At 44.9% G+C, this 23,865-nt stretch overlaps 1 protein-coding gene across 1 annotated transcript in view; it reads left to right on the top strand.

Annotated features, from left to right (window-relative positions):
* The window catches only part of wdfy3 (WD repeat and FYVE domain containing 3), a 586,950-nt gene that overhangs the window by 93,092 nt on the left and 469,993 nt on the right, over positions 1 to 23,865 (top strand).

Here is a 23,865-nt window from a genome sequence, read left to right as displayed (position 1 = left end):
GATCTTACCACACCAGGTTAAAGTCCAACAGGTTTGTTTCGATGTCACTAGCTTTCGGAGCGCTGCTCCTTCCTCCGAAAGCTAGTGACATCGAAACAAACTTGTTGGACTTTAACCTGGTGTTGTAAGACTTCGTACTGTGCTCACCCCAGTCCAACGCCGGCATCTCCACATCATAGATCTTACCAGCAGTTTTCTCTGAGATTATCAGGAGTGCAGTTGTTTTGCCACCGACTACAAAATGGAAGCCAATGTTGATTCTTTGCATAAATATAAACTTATTTATCATCGAGTTTGATATGTTTTTTAAAATATATGAATAAATAGCTTATGCAGATCTGTGTACTCCCTTCAAATGTGCAACTTGTATTCATTATCTTTTTAAGGGTAAAATTGGACCAGATTCTGCCTTGTCTCCTAAAACATTTTTTTGGTACATTAACATTCAAAGAAATGCAGTTGGTCAGCATTATAGCGTACTCCACCTATGTATTTGGTGCACGTGATGGTTTTTAAAAATGAAGATGCTCGTTGATCATGAGAAATGAAAGTTCAGTTGTTACAGTCAAAATTAACTTTAAGCTAGGGCGGCACGTGGCACAGTGGTTAGCACTGCAGCCTACAGCGCTGAGGACCCGGGTTTGAATCCTGGCCCTGGGTCACTGTCCATGTGGAGTTTGCACATTCTCCCCGTGTCTGCGTGGGTTTCACTCCCACACCCCAAAGATGTGCAGGGTAGGTGGATTGGCGATGTTAAATTGCCTCTTAATTGGAAAAAAATAATTGGGTACTCTAAATTTATATTAAAAAAACTTTAAGCCCACTGAGAACCCTGTATTTTGTGAAGTAGAACTGTAATAACCTGCTTTTACAGCACTCAGCCAAACTGCAATAATGTTGAAATAAAGCAAAATATGCTGGCAAAACGTAGCAGGTCTGGCAGTGAGTGCCCTGTGAAGAGAGAAACGGAGTTGATGTTTTAGGTCTGTGACTTTACATCCGAACCGTTCTGACTTGATTCAGTAATTTGGGAACTTTGTGACACTGATCACTTATTATTCATTGGAAGCAAATGTATGTGCAGTGTGTATTTCTGTAATTTGTTATGCAATTATTCATGTTTCAAAACATCTACCTCTTCAGTACATACTCCCAGATTCAATCTGTGTTTTACTAAAGGTTATTTAATATGAGAAATTTCTGTTAGTAAGCGCATTTGAGTATTTGAGTAATTGGAGTATTTTTTAACCTTCATTTCAATGATATTTAAAGACAATAATAAGAAACAACCTGATGCACTGAAGTCAGATTGTACTTTTGTACCGCATCATTAATCACCTGTTGACCCACTTTGGAAGAAATATTTGAAATCATTTGTATCGTAACGTGGTTATACAGATGTGGGAAAAAAGTCTAATTGAATTATTAGGACAATAGCGTAGCAGTAATGTTACTGAATAAGTAATCCAGATGGCTGGACTTGTGTGCTGAAAATGAATTTGGCTCCCATCAAATCATCTAGGGAATTTAAATTAAATTAATGAATTTATTCTGGAATAGAAAAATAGTTTCAGTAATTATCTTGAAACTACTGTAAAAACCCATTTGATTCACTAATGTCTTTACCCAGTCTGGCTTATATATGACTCCATACTCATAGCAATGTGGTTGGCTCTTAAATATCTTTTGAAATGGCCTAGTAAACCCTCAGTTGTATCAAACCACTTCAGAAAAGTTGAATGAGAATGAAGCCTGATGTTGACTTAGGCATTGGAAAGGCAAAGGCAAACCCTGCGCTGTCGAGTGTGCTTGGTGTGTCTCACAGCGTCTGGAAATGTGCCAACATTGGCGTTCTTCCACAGACTAGTGAGGCAACAGCATTAGATCAAACGTGCGAAAGAAAACTGCCTGTTGATTACCACCTTTGGCCCACCGTATGCTGATGAATAAATGCTCAGCTATGTAGACCTTTTGGCAGGAGTACTGAAGGTAGCAAGGACACAATGTACTCTGGGTGGGGTACTTCAGTGTCTGTCACCAAAACGGATTCAGTAATGCAACAACTAAGACCTGGCTGCCACACTGGGTCTGTGGCAGATGATGAGGGAACCAACAAGACCACACCCTCACCAATCTTCCTGTTGTGAATGCATCCATCCATGTCAGTATTGGCAGAAATGACCACCGCACAGTCCTTGTGGAGAAGAAGCTGTGTGGCACCACCACTGTGCTAAATGGGATAGATTCAGATCAGATCGAGCAGCTCAAAACTGGTTGTCCATGAGGTTCTGTACGTCATCAGCAATAGAATTGTGTTAAACCAAAGTCTGTAATGATGGCATATTCCTTATTACCACTGCTATCATGCCAAGGGATCAGCCCTGCTTCAGTGAAGAGTATGGTAGAGCATTTCAAGGCAGCAGCAGGCATATCTAAAAATAAGATAATCTGCTGAAGTTACAACAGAAGACATGCATGTTAAAACAGTGGAAGCAGCATGCGCTGGAACAAAGTGATCCTACAACTAATGCATCAGATCAAAACTGCAGTTCTACCACATCCAGTGGTAGACAATTAAAAACTAACTGGAGGATAGGGCAGCACGGTGGCGCAGTGGGTAGCACTGCAGCCTCACAGTGCCGAGGTCCCAGGTTCTATCCCGGCTCTGGGTCACTGTCCATGTGGAGTTTGCACATTCTCGTTGTGTTTACGTGGGTTTCGCCCCCACAACCTAAAAGAAGTGCAGGGTAGGTGGATTAGCCACGCTAAATTGCCCCTTAATTGGGAAAATGAATTGGGTACTCTAAATTTATATTTAAAACAAACTAACTGGAAGATGTGGCTGATCAATAATGGCAGAGAACTGTATAAAAGATAAGCCTAAAGCATTTGCAACCACCTTCAGCCAAAATAGCTCAATGGATGATTGATCTTAGCCACCTGCTATGGTCCCCAGCATCACAGTTGTCAGTTTTCAGCCAGTTCGATTTACTCCATGTGATATCACGGATTTCACAGAATCACAGATTTGTTGCAGCACAGAAGGAGACCATTTGGCCTGCCATATCTGTTCAGGCTGTCCAAATGAACAATGCGTCCATTGCCTATCCCCTGACTTCTCCCCATAGCTTTGCACATTCTTCCTGTTCAGATAATACAATTTCCTCTTGAATGCCTTGATTCAACTCGCCTCCACTACACACACAGGCAGTGAATTGCAGATTCTAGCTACTTGCTGCATGAGCAAGTTTTTTCTCATGTTGCCATTGCTTCTTTTGCCAGTTAGCCTAAATCTTTCTTCATTTGTTCTTGATGGTTCCACTTGATGGTTCCACCTGTGGGAACCATTTTTCCCTTTTGATTTTGCAAACCTCTGGTCCAATGCAACAGTGTGCTTCAAAGAAGACCAGGAATTTGGAAGCCAATTTTGAGAAGATCCAGAGCTCACTCAGAAACAAAGAAAAGGCATATTTGGCATGAGTACTGGTGGTTTAATCTAAGTTAACTTATTCAAGCTAAACTGTACCTGCTAATGGAGCCAGGGGAAACATACCAAGGATAGAGGCGAACAATGGGCCTGAAAGAGAAGGATGTGTTTCGGGTGATATCCTTCACTAGAATCACCAATCAGATTGAGAACTAGGTCTGAAAATCAATAAATGATTCTTTCTTCAGGTAATTGTCTTTATATTTTAGATTTCGCAATCTATAGGAAGTTTGTATTAAAATAGTGTGATGTACTGTTGTTGGTTGTTAGCATCCATCTGTCTTGGGCGATGGACTGTGCCCAGTGTATGTCACTTCTATATTGAATATTGTTGTGTCTATAGATGCCGATATTACTTCTTTCATTAGAGAAAGTCTTTTGAGAAAATCATAGAAACTTGAGGCACCAAAGGAGACCATTAGGCCTAGTGTGCGTGTCCAGTGAGGGTTGGGCCAGGGGTTGAGATTGAGTGTTATAAATCCCGTGTGGGTGGGTTGCCTAGTTGAGGGGGTTGGGGGTGTGTGTGGGGAAGTCCTCTGTAGGGGTTGGAGGTGTGGGAGGTAGCCCATGCTTGGCTCAGTCTAGGTATTTAGAATAGTCATAGAATTTACAGTGCAGAAGAACACCATTCGGTCCATCGAGTCTACCCTGACCCCTGGAAAGAGCAACCCACCCAAGCTGACACCTCCACCTCAGCCCCGTAACCCAGCAACACCATCCAACCTTTTTTGGACACTAAGGGCAATTTAGCATGGCCAATCCACCTACTTTGCACATCTTTGGACCGTGGGAGGAAACCGGAGCACCCAGAGGAAACCCCCCTAGACACTGGGAGAACGTGCAGCCTCCGCACAGACAAGTGACCCAAGCTGGGAATCGAACCTGAGACCCTGGAGCCATGAAGCAACAGTGCTAGCCACTGTGCTACCATGCCGCTGAAATTAGAAGTACTTTTTTCTTCTAACTCTTTCAGAGTAACTGCTAGCGCATTGTTGGTTGAACCACCTGAAATTAATGGTTTAACTTGCTTTGTTGGATGGTTCCCAGTTGCCCAGAGGAAGTTGGCGCTTCTGGACAATTGCCAGTAAACCCTTATTTGCTAAACGTCCAAGAGGGATTCCCCAACACATCCTAAGGGTACTCTGCAAATCCGATGATGGGGAGCCAGGAAGTTATGGGTATGTTTTGTATGGAATGAGATGTCTGAGTGTGTATTCCAATTAATTCAACTTGAAGCTTTTGAGTTTAAAATAAATTATATTTATTCCCACACACCTAGCCTGAATTAACGCAACGTCACAGACTTGGTCTTGTGCACACTCACACGTGAATACAACTTTAGCATACAGATGAAGGTGGTTCACTTCTACAAATTACAGTTAATCCAATCTCTGATTTGTGATTTCTCCCATGTAGCAGGCCTGTGATTTCTTGAATGGATTGGAAGTAAGGATCTTGTAAAATGAATGGTTCAAAGCAGGTTGCAAAGTTTCTTATGGTCAGATATCTAGGAGGTTAGTTCTTAGGTGAACTTTGAAACTGAAACAGGCTAAGTTCTTTGGCTGCTGGATGTCTTGTAGCTGGTTTCAAATTCTGTTTCTCTGACTGCATGTCGATTGGTTCTGATGGCTGTGCAGGGACCTGGGATAATCCAGTTCAGGCCCTAAAACCAGCTTGGACCCCATGACAGCCAGGTTCTGAGGCCCACTCAGTCAAGTTTGAATGGGGGGAGGCCATCCTGGTACAATGCGAAGCTGATATTGGACATTGAGTTTCGATCTTCCCTTTTTGCCCAGTACGAAATATGGAGACAGTCTGGAATTTCCAGTCTTTCAGTATTGCTCCTTCCATAAACAATGGGATGTGTGATTTTCACAAATGGCTGAGAGACACCCTCACCTGTGTCCATATTCAATTACCAGAAACTTGACACTGTTGTCCAAATGCCAAAAGTCACATGACTTGCAGCAGTCACTTAGCAGCTTTTTTGTGTCCAGTTTATTAAAAAAAAAATTGACAAAGTTCATAATATGACATGCCTGTACTGGACATGACATTAGGTTAATGTATGGTGTTACTTTATAAGGCATTATCTATTTTGGAAACAGTTGATCCACGTTTATTTATGTGTGAGCAGAAAAGGTTCGGAAACAAATGCAGGTAAATATAATTAAGGCACAGGAAGTTGTATGAGGAGTGATTTTCGATTGTGGGTGTGTTGGCTTTGGGTTGCATCGGTTGAGGTGCCTCATTGGATTGATGATGTTCCCCAAGGTTTCTCTGTGGGGCTTTTGGTGGCGAGCGGTCTTGAGTTGGCATTAGTGGTGCCGCCAGTGGCAATATTCTTTTGGGGGGTCATTGGGTTGTTTGAGAGAAGAGTTTGTGCACTGACTGCCAAAGACTGAAGATTTTCATATGTTGACCTAATGTGTCAACGTTAATAGTTATATACTGAAAGCTGCTTTATTGCTGTTTTATTTTTGTTGGTGGCAGGGTTTGCATTATTTTACAAATGTCGAAATGAGTCACATTGGAAAGTAGTATGGGAAACATTTGGTAGAGGGAGGATAGCTATGAGAACGTTACAAAATTCAAATCTCTGCAAGAGACCTGTTTGTGGGTGAGGGACCAGATCAGACTCCGGATGTAGGGGTAGGGCACATGCTCCAGTCGGGCTTCGATGACAGAGCCTGCGGCACAGCGATCCGTGTAGAATCCTGCATCTACATGATCGGGAATTCTCGTTTTTCTCACATGTACATGAGGTCTACTCAAGAATAGACTATTTTTGTTTTTGTTTGATAACTCTGCTCCTCGGAATCAGAAAAGCAGAACATTCAGGGATAGTGATCTCTGATCACGGCTTGGATGAGATGCTAAGGACGATTGGGTTGATGCAGATGAATGAGGCCCTGGACCCTGATGAGTATCCTGTTGAATTTTAAAGAAGATTCTCAGACCAGCTAGTACCGGTAATGGTAGATATCATCTTTTTAAAAAATATATGTTTATTAAGAGTTTTTTAACAAAATTTTCAATTTCAACAAAAAAGAAAAAGCTCGCATAGCAAGACATGAACATGGCAAGTCAATATGATACAGAACTTTGTACATTGGATTCCTCCCGTACATGTCAGCTTTCCGAATCATTCATGTGTTTTCTTGCTCAAATGCCCCCCAGAACCCCCCCCCCCCCCCCCCGGGTTGCTGTTGCTGCTGTCTGACCTTCATCTAACGCTCCGCGAGATAGTCTAGGAACGGTTGCCACCGCCTGTAGAACCCCTGCGCAGATCCTCACAAGGCAAACTTTATCCTCTCCAACTTGATAAACACTGCCAAATCATTTATCCAGGCCTCCATGCTGGGGGGCTTCGCCTCTTTCCACATTAACAAGATCCTTCGCCGGGCTACTAGTGATGCAAAGGCCAGAATACCGGCCTCTTTCGCCTCCTGCACTCCCAGCTCGTCCACTACTCCAAATAGTTCTCGCCCCCAGCTTGGCTTGACCCTTTAGATACCTTAATACTATTTAGCCACCTTAGATACTATTCCCGCAACTCAACTCCAGTGCCGGGCATGACCAAAACATATGGACATGGTTCGCCGGACTTCCTGAGCACCTCCCACATCTGTCCTCCACCCCAAAGAACCTACTCAGCCTCGCCCCCATCATATGCACTCTGTGCACTACCTTAAACTGTATCAGGCTAAGCCTGGCACACGAGGAAGAGGAATTAACCCTACTTAGGGCATCAGCCCACAGTCCCTCCTCAATCTCCTCCCCCAGCTCCTCCCCCCATTTACCCTTCAGCTCCTCTACCAAAGCCTCCCCCTCTTCTTTCATCTCCTGGTATATCGCCGACACCTTGCCCTCCCCGACCCATATGCCCGAAATCACCCTGTCTTGAATCCCCTGTGCCGGGAGCAGCGGGAATTCCCTCACCTGCCGCCTCACAAACGCCCTCACTTGCATGTACCTGAAGGCATTTCCCAGGGGTAGTCCAAATTTCTCCTCCAGCGCCCCTAAGCTCGCAAACGTCCCGTCGATGAACAGGTCCCCCATTCTTCTAATCCCTGCCCGATGCCAGCTCTGAAACCCCCCGTCCATCCTTCCTGGGACAAACCGATGGTTATCCCTAATCGGGGACCACACCGAGGCTCCCAACGCTCCCCTGTGTCATCTCCACTGCCCCCAGATCTTTAGCATTGCCGCCACCACCGGGCTCGTGCTGTACCTTGTCGGCGAGAGCGGCAGCGGTGCCGTCACCAGCGCCCCCAGGCTCGTTCCTTTGCAGGACGCCATCTCCAACCTCTTCCATGCCGCGCCCTCTCCCTCCATCACCCACTTACGGATCATCGCCACGTTGGCTGCCCAGTCGTAGCCACCCAAATTTCTGCAACGCCAACCCTCCTCTATCCCTGCTATGCTCCAGGAACCCCCTCCTTACCCTCGGGGTCTTGCTCGCCCACACAGAACTCATAATGCTCCTGCCTACCCTCTTAAAAAAGGCCTTGGTGATCACGATTGGAAGGCACTGGAACACAAAAAGAAACCTTGGGAGGACCACCATTTTAATCCACTGTACCCTGCCCGCCAGCGCGAGTGGCAACATGTCCCACCTTTTAAAATCCTCCTCCATCTGTTCCACCAGCCGCGTCAAATTAAGTTTGTGCAGTGCCCCCCAGCTCCTAGCTACCTGAATCCCCAAGTATCGAAAGCTCCTTTCCGCCCTCCTCAACGGTAGGTTGTCTATCCCTCTTCCCTGATCCCCCGGATGCACCACAAAGAGCTCACTCTTTCCCACATTCAGCTTATAGCTCAAAGTCTCCAAACTCCCTTAGGACCTGCATGACCTCAACCATCCCCTCCACTGGATCCGCCACATACAGCAACAGGTCATCTGCGTACAGCGACACTCGATTTTCCTCTCCCCTTCGGACCACCCCCTTCCATTTCCCCGATTCCCTTAACGCCATGGCCAAAGGGAAAATTGCCAATGCAAACAGCAGAGGGGACAGGGGGCACCCCTGCCTCGTCCCTCGATACAGCCGGAAATACTCCGACCTCCGCCGGTTTGTGACCACACTCGCCACCATGGCTCTATACAGGAGCGTGACCCAACTAATAAACCCTCCCCCGAACCCAAACCTCCTCAACACTTCCCAGAGATACTCCCACTCTACTCGGTCAAAGGCCTTCTCCGCGTCCATGGCTGCCACTATCTCCGCCTCTCCCTCTACCAATGGCATCATTATCACATTTAAGAGCCTTCACAGATTGGTATTTAGCTGCCTACCCTTTACGAATCCGGTCTGGTCCTCGTGAATCACCCCCGAGACGCAGCCCTCAATCCTCGTAGCCAACATTTTTGCCAACAACTTAGCATCTACGTTGAGGAGCGAGATCGGTCTATACGACCCACATTGCAGTGGGTCCTTATCCCTCTTCAAGATCAAAGAGATCGTCGCCTCCAACATTGTCGGGGGCAGGGCCCCCCCCCCCTCCCTTGCTTCATTGAAGGTCCTTACCAGCAACGGGGCTAACAGGTCTACAAACTTCCGATAAAACTCCACCGGGAACCCATCCGGCCCCGGCGCCTTCCCTGCCTGCATGCTCCCCAGTCCTTTAACCAGCTCCTCCACCCCAATTGGCGCCCCCAAACCAGCCACCTCCTGCTCCTCCACCCTCGTGAACCTCAGTTGGTCCAAGAATCGTTGCATCCCCTCTTTTCCCCCTGGGGGCTGGGACCTATACAGCTCCTCGTAAAAGGCCTTGAATGCCTCATTCACTTTCACCGCACTCCGTACCATAGTTCCCCTGCCATCCTTGATTCCACCTATTTCCCTCGCTGCCATCCTTTTATGGAGCTGATGAGGCAGCATCCGACTCGCCTTCTCCCCATATTCGTATATCACCCCCTGTGCCTTCCTCCACTGTGCCTCTGCCTTCCCTGTGGTCAACAGGTCGAACTCTTTCTGGAGACTTTGCCTCTCCCTGAGTAGTCCCTCATCAGGAGCCTCTGCATATCTCCTGTCCACCCTTAAAATCTCCCCCACTAAACTCTCCCTTTCCCTGCCCTCTCTCTTCACTCTATGAGCCCTGATGGAGATTAACTCTCCCCTGACCACCGCCTTCAGCGCCTCCCATACTACTCCCACCTGCACCTCCCCGTTGTCGTTGGCCTCCAGATACCTTTCGATGCACCCCCGCACCCTCCCACACACTTCCTCGTCTGCCAGCAGTCCCACATCCAACCGCCACAACATGCGTTGGTCCTTCTCCTCCCCCAGCTCTAGCTCCACCCAATGCGGGGCATGGTCTGAAATGGCTATGGCCGAATACTCCGTTCCCTCCACTTTCGGGATCAATGCCCTGCCCAGAACAAAAAAATCTATCCGGGAGTAGGCCTTATGTTCGTGGGAGAAAAAAGAAAATTCTCTGACCAAAGGCCTGGCAAATCTCCTCGGATCTACTCCCCCCATTTGATCTATAAACCCCCTAAGCACCTTGGCCGCAGCCGGCCTCTTCCCCGTCCTAGATCTGGAACGATCTAATGCTGGGTCCAGCACCGTGTTAAAATCCCCACCCATTATCAAGCTCCCTACCTCCAAGACTGGAATACGCCCCAACATCCGTTTCATGAATCCAGCATCGTCCCAGTTCGGGACATATACATTCACCAGTACCACCTCCGTCCCCTGCAACCTACCGCTCACCATCACGTATCGGCCTCCATTGTCCGCTACTATGTTCTTGGCCTCAAACGACACCCGCTTCCCCACCAATATTGCCACCCCTCTATTCTTCGCATCCAGCCCTGAATGGAACACCTGTCCTACCCATCCCTTCCTTTAACCTGACCTGATCTGCCACCTTCAGATGTGTCTCCTGAAGCATTTGCCTTCAGTCCCTTTAGGTGCGCGAACACTCGGGCCCTCTTAACCGGCCCATTTAGGCCTCTCACATTCCACGTGATCAGCTCCTCCACACCGCTTAAGGAACTCCTGCTGGTCCGGCCCCCATGCTGCTCGATCTCCGCCCTCCGCCATCTTGTTTTCCCCCCTCGTTTTTGCCGCTACTCCAGAGCCTCTTTCTCCGACGCTCCACCACTAATTTCTGCCATACAACGTAAGGGGGGACCTTACTTCACCTTCCCACACGGGATTAAATCATAAAATTTATGTTGGGGCTCCTCTGGAGAGCCCAAAAGTCCGTTATAGCGGGAGCTGCCGAAATGTGCGGCTTAGCTCCACATCATCGCAACCGGAAGTCCTCAATGGTAGATATCTTCAATGACACTTTAGCTTGAGGTTACCTGCCTGATACGCTTATACAGGCCTTCATCTCCCTTATTTTAAAGAACGATATTGACCTCACGGAGTGTGGTTCTTACCACATTTCGCTGCTAAATGTAGATGCCAAGGTTCTGTCGAAGGTGCTGGCTTTGCCATTAGAGCCATGTGTCCCAGATATAGTGGTAGAAGACCAGACGGGATTTGTGAAGGGTAGGCAGCTGTCCTCTAATGTATGGTAGGTTCTGAATGTTGTCCTCTCGCCTCCTTTGGCCCCTGAGCCAGAGGTGATTATAGCTATGGATACAGAGGACGCATTTGATAAATTGGAATGGAGGTACTTGGGAGATTTGGGTTTGGGCATAAATTTATTTCATGGATGCAGCTGCTGCACACAGACCTCATGGCTAGCGTTCTTACCAATGCAATAAGATTAGGATGCTTTCCTCTGAGCTCTGGCGATGACACTGAGGGCTTCTTGGAGAAGGAGAGGGATTGATTGGGGGGAAGGGAACATGAGGTGTTGCTTATGCTGATGACCTGCTCCAGTATGTCACCTATCCGGTTGCATCTATAGGCAAGTTTGAGACTGCTGAGCGGCTTTGGCTCCTTCTCGGGCTAAAGGTTAAATCTGGGGAAAATTGAGTATTTTGCGGTTAACCCCCAGGGAGGGGAGCCAATCTGGGGGCATTACCCTTCCACCGGCCAGAGGTAGCTTCCGGTATCTGGGCATCCCAGTGACATATGATTGGCATAGGCTTCATAAGTTAAACTTTATAAATTTGTTAGATAAGGTGAGACTCCATTTGCAGAAATGGAGTAGCCTTTTGTCGTCCCTAGTGGGCAGAGTTCAAAACATCAAAATGAACAATCTGCTAAGGTTTCTATTTATGTTCGAATGCAGTCCTATTTTTCTTGCTAAAATGTTCTTTGCTACGGTGAACAAGTTAGGGAATTCCTTTCTGTGGGTGGGTAGGGCACCGAGAATTCGCAGGGTATACCTCCAGAGGGGCCGACAGTTGGGGGTTCTAGAACTACCCAATTTCCTAATGTATTACTGGGTGACCAACGTGGACAAGGTGTTGAGGTGGTACAATGAATCAGACACCATGTGGGGGATGATGCAAGCAGGTTTGTGTACAGGGTCGAGCCTCTGGACCCTAGTACTGGCACCACCCCACTCTCACCAGTGCGATATACCACAAACCCAGTGGTGAGCTTCACCTTGAAGATATGGAGGTAGCTCAGACAACATTACAAGCTGAGTGCCATGTCATTATTGGCTCCTATAAATGGTAACCATTTGTTTCCGCCATCGGGTTGGGTTTCGGCTTTTAAGGTGTGGAAAGGGAAGGGGCTAGAGTGCTTTAGCGACCTGCTTATAGATGGACCAGTTGGGAGGAGTTCTCGGCGAAATTTCAAATATCAGGGTCACAGCAATTTTGATATTTTAAATTGTGTGACTTAGTCCGCGGGGTTTGACTTGCGTTCCCCTTAGCGTCACAGCTTTCCCTGTTGGAGGAAATCTTACAGTTGGCAAGGACTGGAGGATCATGAAGATCTATGAGCAGACGATCTACTTGGAATCTTTGACGCTTGATTGGATGATGGTGAAATGGGAGGAGGAGTTGGGACCCATCTTGGATGAGGATATGTGGAATGAGGCCTTTTGTAGGGTAAATTCCACCTCATTCTGCATGCGACTCAGACTCATCCAACTCAAAGTGGTTCATAAAGTTCATCTAACCAAAAGTAGGATGCATGGGTTCTTTGAAGTGGAGGATGGGCGCAAGCGGTGTTCTCGTACACCCACCAATCATATGCACATGTTCTGGTCTTAATAATAATAATAATCGCTTATTGTCACAAGTAGGCTTCAATGAAATAACTGAAAAGTCCCTAGTCGCCACATTCCGGCGCCTGTTCCGGGAGGCGGGTACAGGAATTGAACCCACGCTGCTGGCCTTGTTCTGCATTACAAGCCAGCTGTTTAACCAGTATGTCCAAAGATGGTGAGCTTTTGGGTCTCCTTCTTTAACACCATGCCAGCGGTTTTAACGTTGATGTGGAGCTTGTCTGTTGGTGGCCATTTTCGGGGTGTTGGACTTGCCGGGACTGCGGACTGGGGTGAGGGCAAGTGCACTCACCATAGCCTTTCTGGTAGCCCAAGGCAAATTCTGCTGGGATGAAGAGCATCTGCTCTGCCGAGTGTCTTGGTCTGGTTGGGTAACCTTATGGATTTCTTATGCCTGGAAAAAGGTCAAACACTCAGTCAGGAGATCAGTAGAGGGATTCTGCCTGAGATGTAAGCCATTTATCTCTCATTCAAAGAATTAATTACCATCAGTTGATGGGGGAGGTAGGGTTTACAGGTGAGATTAGGGGGATACAGGAGGGATTTGGATATAGCTTTCGTTGTGTATTTTTCTATATCACTGATTTATTGTGTTAATGTGACAATTGTACCAAGTTTGAATCATTTTCGCTGTTGTGTTGTAGTTCAGTTTGTTCTGGGCCAGGGTTTAGAGAACCTCAACGTGTATCATGGAGTTCACCTGACCCACAACTTTTAATAGATTGTGGTATGGGGAGCACACCGCCCACTCTACAGGTGTGGTACAGCAGAAATGGAAAAGTATTTTTTAAAGCAAAACAATGTTTATTCTATGAACTCAAGTTAACCTTTTTAAAACATACAGTGAACATCTTAGCAACCATTAATTCAAATACAACCCCCCAAAGACTACAACACTAAGTAATCCTTTAAGCTTTCCTTTTAACATCCGTACGACTTAAAACCCCTTTTACCAGAAGCAGATCAGGTTACAGTCACTACTGTTATTAGTTTTAAATCACCAGGATCGATTTACAGTCTTTAGATTACAGAGAGAGATTCATACACCTTCTGGCTGTGACTGCAGCTATCCAGCTCTGAAAACAAAACTAAAACACACCCTGCAGCCTGCTCAAAAACAAAAGTAAAAAGCTGTCAGACAGCCCAGGTCCACCCACTCTCTGACATCACTGCAGTAATAAACACCCATTTCTTAAAGATACTCTCACTGCAGATATTTATATACAAACCCATTTATAAACACCCATTTCTTAAAGGTACTCTCAGATGACACCTCCCCCCAAGAATAAAACCCCATCAGCTTCAAAATGGTTTCATTTTTCACCTTTTCACCATTCTTTAAGAAATGCACACAGTAAATATACTTTTTCATTTCAAAAAACAACACATGCAAACAGGTATAATAATATAGTCCATTTTTTTTTCTTCTTCCTCTAACTGAAACTGCTTCCGTTCATTTCTCTACGCCTCGGAAATTCTCTTTAAAGACAGATACTTTAGTCCAATCTGATCACAGAGTCCCTTGTAATTCTCCAACACGGAGCATTGGTTATCACAGCTTTACGGCAGTCAAATGCATGTTGAAAGTCCGCTGTCCACTGAAAATTTTGTTCATCAAGTCCATCAGTGGAGCAATCACACGACAAAACCTTTGCACAAATGTTTGATCAAATCCACTCATGCCAAAAAATCGCATTATTTCCCTTCGTCTTGAGGGTATCGGAAACTCCTCAAGGAAAGTGACTTGAGCTTTTCCAAATTCACTTTTGGCTAGGTTTATCACCAAACTCGCCTCCTGAAGTCGATCGAATAACTCCATCAGATGTTTCAAATGTTCCTTCCATGTCTGGCTGAAAATGACCAGATCGTCGATGTATACCGCACAACTGGGTAATCCTGAAACAACTTTGTTAGTTAACCGTTGAAATGTGGCTGGTGTGTTTTTCATGCCAAATGGCATAACTTTGAATTGGTATACCATCTGGAGTCACAAAAGCTGAAATCTCCTTTGCCCTTTCGGATAAAGGTACCTGCCAGTAACCTTTTAAGTAAATCCCGTTTAGAAATAAAAGCTGATTGTCCCACTTTCTCAATGCAATCCTCCAAACTTGGGATAGAATAAGAGTTTGTTCTTGTAACTGCATTAACCTTTCTATAGTCCACACACAACCGTTGGGTATCGTCTGGTTTTGGTACCATCACTATGGGTGAGCTCCATTGGCTGCAACCCACTTCAATTATGCCATTTTTAAGCATACTCTCAATCTCGTTGTTAACCTGTGCCAATTTTAAAGGGCTAAGTCTGCATGGATGTTGTTTGATTGGAACAGCATTTCCCACATTTACATCACGTATAGCCATTTTAGTACTTCCAAATTTATCTCCACAAACTTGCCCATGTGATATCAATAACTCTTTCAGGTCAGTTTGTTTTTCCTCTGGAAGGTAACTCAACAATTTATCCCAATTTTTAAGAACATCCTTGTTTTCCAATTTAATTTGAGGTATGTCAAATTCACAGTCATCTGGATTTGGTTCATCACTTTGAGTTAGAATCATTAAAACCTCCTCCTTCTTTTCTCCTTCCCTTTCAAAGTACCTTTTAAGCATATTCACATGACACACTCGGTGAGTCTTCCTTCTATCTGGTGTTTTTACCATGTAATTCACCTCACTTAATTTCCTTTCAATCTGATAAGGTCCACAAAACCTAGCTTTTAAAGGTTCATCTATCACTGGTAACAATACTAAAACTTTATCCCCACTGGCAAAACTACGAACTTTGGATTTCTTGTTCGCTACCCGTTACATCACATTTTGTTCAACTTTTAAATGTTGTCTAAAATTTGACACGTAACATAATAATGTAATTTCCGATTTCTCACTCCAATTTTTCCTGAACCAATTTAAGTGGTCCTCTTACCTCATGACCAAAAATTAGTTCAAAAGGACTAAATTTGAGGTACTCCACCAGCTCCGTAGTGGTGGCGGCCCTGAGAATCTGTGGTCAGTGGAGGAGGTACGCTGGAGCAGTGGGAGCATCGGTCTGGTCCCTAATATGTGACAATCACCGGTTTGCCCCGGGGAGCTTGGATGTGGGGTTCCGAGTCTGGCGAAGGGCGGGAATTGAGAAGATGGGTGACTTGTTTTTAGAGGGGAGCTTCCTTAGCTTGAGGGTGCTGGATGAGAAGTTTGGGTTGGCAAGGGGGAACAAATTTAGATATTTACAGGTGTGGGACTTTCTGCGTAGGCAGGTTTCATCCTTCCCACTCCTGCCACTAAGGGGGATCCAGGATAGGGTTGTGTCTCGGGGATGGGTGGGAGAGGGGAGCGTCTCGGACATCTACAAAGAACTCATGGGGGCGGAGGAGACACAGACTGGGGAGCTGAAGAGTAAATGGGAGGAGGAGCTTGGTGGTGAGATGGAGGATGGCTTATGGGCGGACGTGTTGAGCAGAGTCAACGCGACCGCAACATGCGCACCAGGCTCAGCTTGATCCAATTCAAGGTGGTCCACCGGGCCCACATGACAGTGGCCCGGATGAGTAGATTCTTTGGGGTGGAGGACAAGTGTGTAAAATGTGTGGGAGAACCAGCGAACCATGTTCACATGTTCTGGGCGCGTCCAAAATTTAGGGGATATTGGCAGGGGTTTGTGGACGTGATGTCCAGAGTATTGAAAACAAGAGTGGCAATGAGTCCAGGAGTGGCGATTTTTGGGGTGTCGGAAGACCCGGGAATCCAGGAGGAGAAAGAGGCAGATGTTCTGGCCTTTGCTTCCCTGGTAGCCCAGAGACTGATACTGCTAGCTTGGAGGGACTCAAAGCCCCCAAAGTCGGAGACTTGGCTAACTGACATGCCGAGCTTTCTCGGCCTAGAGAAGATTAAGTTCGCCTTGAGAGGGTCACTGTTAGGGTTCGACCGGAGGTGGCAACCTTTCATCGACTTCTTCGCGGAGAGTTAATCGTCAGCAGTGGCGGGGGGGGGGGGGTTTAGGGTAGCATAGAATAGGGGGTCAATTAGGCAGGTCTTGGCGGGATGGGAGTCAGTGATTGCACTATGTCTATTGTTGTTTGTTTTTATACTGTTGCTGTTTGTAATGCCAAAAATACCTCATTAAAATTGTTTATTTAAAAAAAAAAGGACTAAATTTGGTTGACTCATTAGGAGCATCCTAATTGAAAACAATACGAATGGAATTCCTTTATCCCAATCCTCTGGATAATCGTGACAATAAGCCCTCAACATTGTCTTTAATGTCTGATGCCACCTTTCTAACACTGCCTGCGATTCTGGATGGTACGCAATTGATTTAAATAGTTTTATACCTGAGCTATCCATTACTTCTTTGAATAAACTCGAGGTAAAATTTGATCCTTGATCCGATTTGTATTTCTGTGGGTAGTTCATATTATTAAAGAATTTAAGTAACTCCTCCACAATCTTTTTAGCTGTAATATTACATACTGGAATGGCCTCTGGAAACCTAGTAGACACATCCATTATAGTCAAAAGATATTGATTCCCACTTATAATTTTCGGAAGCAGTCCTACGCAATCAATTAGGACCCTTGTAAAAGGTTCCTCAAATGCTCGAATGCGTATTAAGGGCGCTGGTCTAATCACTGCTTGACGTTTCCCCATCACTTGACATGTGTAACAGTATTGCCAAAATTTAACTACATCTTTATGTAGTCCAGGCCAATAAAAATGTTTTTGGATTTTAGCTTGAGCTTTCCTTTTCCCCAAATGACCTCCCACTGGTATCTCATGTGCAACTCGCAACACCTCCTTTCTATAACCTACCGGCAATACTACTTGATGAACTTCTGCCCACTTTTCATCCGCCTGCATATGTAAACGTCTCCGTTTTCTCATCAAGGCATCACTTTTACGGTAATAACACTGGTATACACTCAGATTCCTCTTCCGTGTATGCTTTCTGATATATCCGTTTTATTTCTACATCTTTTTGTTGTAACTCTGCCAATTTTCCTGAACTAAAAATATCCGCCTCATCTTCCACCTGTTCTTTGCCAACCACCTGATCAAAAATTGTTTCTGATAATTGCACTTCACCTTTATCTTCACTCTCTGATTTCTCCTCTTATTTTAACCTGTGACTTTGCGACCTTGTTACTACACAATCCGGAAAAATCCCAGGATATTCATCCTTCAACATTTCAGTTGTCTGATTTTCCACTGGCTTATCAACCACCATAGGCATCACTGCTACCTGCGATCCAGCTATATCATTACCCAAGATAAACTGTATTCCTGGACAAGCTAGTTTCTCTATTACTCCTACTACCACTTCACCACTCCTCACTGGACTTTCCAATCTTACCTTATATAATGGAACACTACTCCTCTCACCCTGAATTCCACATATTACCACCTTTTCTGGCAACATTCTTCCCAAACAATATAACTCCTCATCTCTTACCATTAAAGATTGATTAGCTCCCGTATATCTTAGAATTGTGACTTCTTTACGTGCCCTTCCTGATACACATGAATAAACTTTACCCACACAAGTAAATTCTTTAAAGAGATCTGGCACCTTCTTATCAATCACCTCTTGATCAGGCTGTACAATCTTTTGCACCTCCTTCGCTTCACTTGGGCTTTCCCTTACCACTTTAATAAACCTCACTGTCTTATCCGGTTTTACCACATCAGCCGTCCCAATGCTTTTCTTCAACTACCAATACTGTGACTTTACATGGCTTTGTTTATTACAGTGAAAACATTTGAAACTTTACATTTCTTTTCCACCCTCCAGGATTTCTTTTTTAATCTGAGGTGCGCTCTCCTTATTATCTCCCATCAGATCATCTTTACTTTTACCACTTGAGTATTTCTCATGTCCCCAGTTTCTATCCCTCACCGGCTGAAACTGATGTCGGTACCCAATCTTTGATTTATGAACTAATTCATAACCATCTGCCATTTCCGCTGCTAATCTCAGTTTTAATCCTCTGTTCTTCCACATGAGTTCTCACTACATCAGGAATTGAACTTTTAAACTCCTCCAAAAGTATAATTTCTCTGAGAGTTTCATACGTTTGGTCTATTTTCAAAGCCCTTATCCACCTATCAAAATTACTCTGTTTGAGCCTTTCAAACTCCATGTATGTTTGACCAAATTCTTTCCTTAAATTTCTAAACCTTTGTCTGTAAGCTTCAGGCACTAGTTCATATGCACCTGAGATGGATTTTTTCACCTCCTCATACGTCCCAGATACCTCCTCCGGTAGTGATGCAAACACTTCACGAGCTCTACCTACCAGCTTTGTTTGAATCAATAATACCCAAATGTTCTGTGGCCAATTCATTTGTTTAGCCACCTTCTCAAATGAAATGAAAAGGCTTCTACCTCCTTCTCATCAAACCTTGGCAATGCTTGGACATATTTAAATAGATTCCCACCAAGCCTTCGACTTTGACGCTCTTTCTCACTCTCCTCATCACTCATCCAACTGTACGTTTCCCTTTACATCTGCCAATTGTAACTGACTGTCACGTTTCATGGCCATTTTCTGAAGTTCAACCTCTCTTTATCTTTTTCCCTGATCTGTATCTCCCTTTCTCTTTCTTTTTGTTCTGCTAGGGCTATTCTTTATTTTCTCCTTTCTTCTCTCTCCTTTTCTTTTTCTCTCTCTCCCTTTCTCTTTCCGTTCTATCTCTTTCTCTTTCTTTTTCCGCTCTCTCTTTCTTTTTCCTCACTTTCGTATTCAAGCTGCTTTAATACTTTCTCATGTTCCATTTGTTTAAGTTGTAATTTAATTTTTGCCATTTCCAATGATTCAAACTGTATCTCGGGCAACTTTAAATGCTTAACCACCGCCATAATTACCTCACCTTTTCGCATTTTGTCAGGTAATGTTAACTGCAATGTTTTTGCTAAATCTAAAAGTCTGCTTTTAGTCTCTGTCTGTAAGGTACTGCGTGTGACCGTCTCCACCCCGAAAAAACTTCAGAGCCTCTGAAAGAGCCATTGTCCACAACACACTCCCCACTTAAACTAGAATACCACACCTGAAAAGCAACCACAATGTGCTCACCCCTCACTGTCTTTAAGTTCACAATCCAATAGATAGACTTTTATCCTGGACGAGCCCCCAATTTGTTATGGGCCAGGGTTTAGAGAACCCCAAGTGTATCATGGAGTTCACCTGACCCACAACTTTTAATAGATTGTGGTATGGGGAGCACACGGCCCACTCTACAGGTGTGGTACAGCAGAAATGGAAAAGTATTTTTTAAAGCAAAACAATGTTTATTCTATGAACTCAAGTTAACCAATTTAAAACATAGTGACCGTCTGAGCAATCATCAATTCAAATACAACCCCCCAAAGACTACAACACTAAGTAATCCTTTACGCTTTCCTTTTAACAGCCATACAACTTAAAACAACTTTTATCAGAAGCACATCAGGTTAAAGTCACTACTGTTAATAGTTTTAAATCAGCAGGATTGATTTACAGTCTTTAGATTACAGAGAGAGATTCATACACCTTCTGGCTGTGACTGCAGCTATCCAGCTCTGAAAACAAAACTAAAACACACCCTGCAGCCTGATCAAAAATGAAAGTAAAAAGCCGACAGACAGCCCAGCTCCACCCACTCTCTGACATCACTGCAGTAATAAACACCCATTTCGTAAAGGTACTCTCACTACAGATATTTATGTACACACCCATTTATAAACACCCATTTCTTAAAGGTACTCGTACTCTCACATGACAAGTTCGTGTTTGTTAAACATGAAATGTTCAATAAAATATTTTTTTAAAAATTCAAACCTCAAGCTTCTGCAAGATGAGGGCTAAATCAAATATAAAGGTAACAAATGAGAATTCTGGTGGTAGTATTGTGTGCAGTTTTGGTCTCTATCTAAGAAAGGATATACTTGACGTAGAGGGAGTGTAGCAAAGGTTCTCCAGACTGAATCCTGGGATGCAGGATGCCATATGAGGAGAGATTGGATGACTGGCACTGTATTCACTGGAATTTGGAAGACTTTGGTCTTCCCAATTTTTATAATAGTAACGTGCATTTATGTATTGTCTCACAGAGTAAAATGTTCTTGGGTGCTTCACCAAGCAAAGCTTGACCTGAGCCACACAAAGATATATTCAGAGAAGTGACCAAAAGCTTAACCAGAGTGGTCAGTTTTAAGGAGCATCTTAAAGGAGGAGAGAGAGGGAGAGGTTTGGGTGTAGACAGCTTAAGACTAGGCCATCAATAATGGAGTAGTTAAGATTGAGAGTCAAATGAAAGCAACATACTAGGAAACTGCAATAAAACTAGAAAATCCTGGATAAACTCAGCAGGTCGGGTGGCATCTGTGTAGAGAGAAACAGAGTTAACCTTTCGAGTCCATATGACCCTTCTACAGAATTGAAAGGGTAGAAATGTAATGAATTATATAGTTGGAGAGCCAGGTGGAGGAGGTGGGACAGAATAGAAGGACAGGGATAGTTCGGAGTAAAGGCGAGATGACAAAGGTGTCATGGACATGAGACAAAGGGTGATGTTAATGGTGCTATCAAGGACTGAAGAGTGCTATTAGTGGCAAAATGTAAGATAGCAGTAGGTGTTAAAAGCAGAACAAAGGTCTGTGTTCATTCAGTGGGGCATGTGAGGGAGGGAAAGGGTTGAGTTGGGGTAAGCTAAGGGAACCAAAAAGGGGAGGAAAGGGTCAAGATGGAGGGGAAGGCACACAGACTAAAGTTGTTGAACTTGATGTTGAGTCCAGAAAATTGTTACACTGCCAGACCTGCATATTCAGTTTTTATTTTAGTTAAAACTGGGGTACCATAAGAAGCCAAAATTGGAAAATTGCAGAGAACTCAGTGTTGTAGGGCTGGGGGAGGGGACATGGATACAAGAATAAGTTACTGCTCATCCACTACTGGATGTCATACAGCAGAGCAAGTCGGGCAGTGTGCCAAAATAAGTGGTATTGTGGTAGAACTGAGTGATGTCAGCCTACATGGGGAACCTGGTATTGTGTTGGTGACACTAAAGGACAGGATGTAGATGAGATAAGGGAGTGGGATAGGGATAGATCCTTGAGGTCTCTAGATGTTACAATGTGGAAATGCGAAGGGAAGTCAGCAGGTGCTTGTTTTTGGCTACATCTGGATAAATAGAATTGAAAACGTGTGAGGGCATTCTCACCAAGTTGGATGGTGGGGTTGGGGCGTGGATGCAGTGGAGAAGGAAGGTGTGGTCAACCCTGTTTGAAAACTGCAGACAATTTGAGCAGGATGAGGAGAGGGTGCTTTCCATTCATGTCGGACATTTAAAAAAATCCATTTTTATGGCTTCACTAGGCTGGCATGTATTGCCCATCCCTAATTGCCCTCAAGACGGTGGTGGCGAGCTGCCTTCTTGTACCACTGCAGTTCATGTGGTGTAGGTACACTTACTGTACTTTAAGAGAGGGAGTTCCAGGATTTGAGCCAGGGACGCTGGAAGCCTCCCGGACCTGCCGCATCTCACAGTCAGAGCACTGCACCCCTCTAACTGACATTGCGTCAATTAATTAGTCAATTAAAGTTAAAAGTTTTTTTTAAAAAGTTACTGTTAACTATATGTTTCCAGTTCAGCTTGTAATCCCCAGGATGTTGATCGTGAGGGATTCAGTGATGGTCATGCCATTGAATGTCAAGTGGCGATTGGTTGATTCTCTCTTATTGGAGAAGGTCATTGCCTGGCACTTGGATGTGGCACGAATATTACTTGCTACTTGTTGGCCCAAGTCTGGATATTGTCCCGATCTTGCTGCATTTTCATGTGGATTGCTTGAGTGTCTGAGGAGTTGCGAATGGTGCTGACCATTGTGCAATCATCAGTGAACATCCCCACATCCGATCTTGTGTTGGAAGGAAGGTCATTGATGAAACAGCTGAAGATGGGTGGGCCTAGGACACTACCCTGAGGAACTCCTGCAGTGCTGTCCCGGGACTGAGATGACTGACCTCCAACCACCACAGCCAAATTCCTTTGTGCTAGGTATGACCCCATCCAGTGGAGAGTTTTACCCCTGATTCTCATTGACTCCAGTTTTGCTCTGGCTCCTTGATGCCATGGCTATCAAATGTTGACTTGATGTCAAGGGCAGTCACTCTCACCTCACCTCTGGAGTTCAGCTCTTTTGTCCATGCTTGAACCAAGGCTGTAATGAAGTCAGGTGCTGAGTGATCCTGGTGAAACCCAAACTGAGTGTCAGTGAGCAGTTCATTGCTAAGTAAGTGCTATTTGATAGCACTGTTGATAACCCCTTCCATCACTTTACTGATTGTTAAGAGTAGGCTGATAGGGTCATAATTGGCTAGGTTGTATTGGTCCTGCTTTTTGTGTACAGGACAGACCTGGGCAATTTTCCAAATTGCTGGGTAGATGCCAGTGTTGTCGCTGTACTGGAGCAGTTTGCCTAGGGGCGTGACAAGAGCTGGAGCACAAGTCTTCAGTACTATTGCTGGAATATCGTCAGGGCTCAGCCTTTGGAGTGTGCAGGGCCTTCGGCCATTTCGTGATATCGTGTGGGGGTTAATCAAATTGTCTGAAGACTGGCATCTGTGATGCTGGGGACCATTTGAGGAGACCAAATGAATCATTCACTCTGCACTTCTGGTTGAAAATTATTGCGAATGCTTCAGCCTTGTCTTTTGTGGAGTTTCCTCCTCCAGTGAGTAATTTATTTGTCCACCACCATTCACAATTGGATGTGGCAGGACTGCAGAGCTTAGATCTGATCTGATGGTTGTGGAGTTGCTTAGTTCTGTATATCACTTGCTGTTTACATGGTTTGGCATGCAAATAGTCCTGTGTGTAGCTTCACCAGGTTGACACCTGATTTTCGGTATGCCTGGTGCTGCTCCTGGCATGCCCTCCTGCACTCTTCATTGAACAAGGGGTGATCACCTGGCTTGGTGGTAATGTAGAGAGGGAGATATAATAATAATAATGATCACTTATTGTCACAAGTAGGCTTCAATGAAGTTACTGTGAAAAGCCCCTGGTCGCCACATTCCGGCGCCTATTCGGGGAGGCCGGTGCGGGAATTGAACCCGCGCTGCTGGCATTGTTCTGCATTACAAGTCAGCTGTTTAGCCCACCGTGCTAAACCACCCCGATATGCAGGTCAGGAGGTTACAGATTGTGGTGGAGTACAATCCTGCTGATGGCACACAGCTCATAGATGCCCAGTCTTT

This window comes from Scyliorhinus torazame, chromosome 3 (assembly GCF_047496885.1).
Source record: "Scyliorhinus torazame isolate Kashiwa2021f chromosome 3, sScyTor2.1, whole genome shotgun sequence".
Classification (NCBI taxonomy): Eukaryota; Metazoa; Chordata; class Chondrichthyes; order Carcharhiniformes; family Scyliorhinidae; genus Scyliorhinus; species Scyliorhinus torazame.
This window is presented reverse-complemented; position numbering and strand designations above follow the sequence as displayed.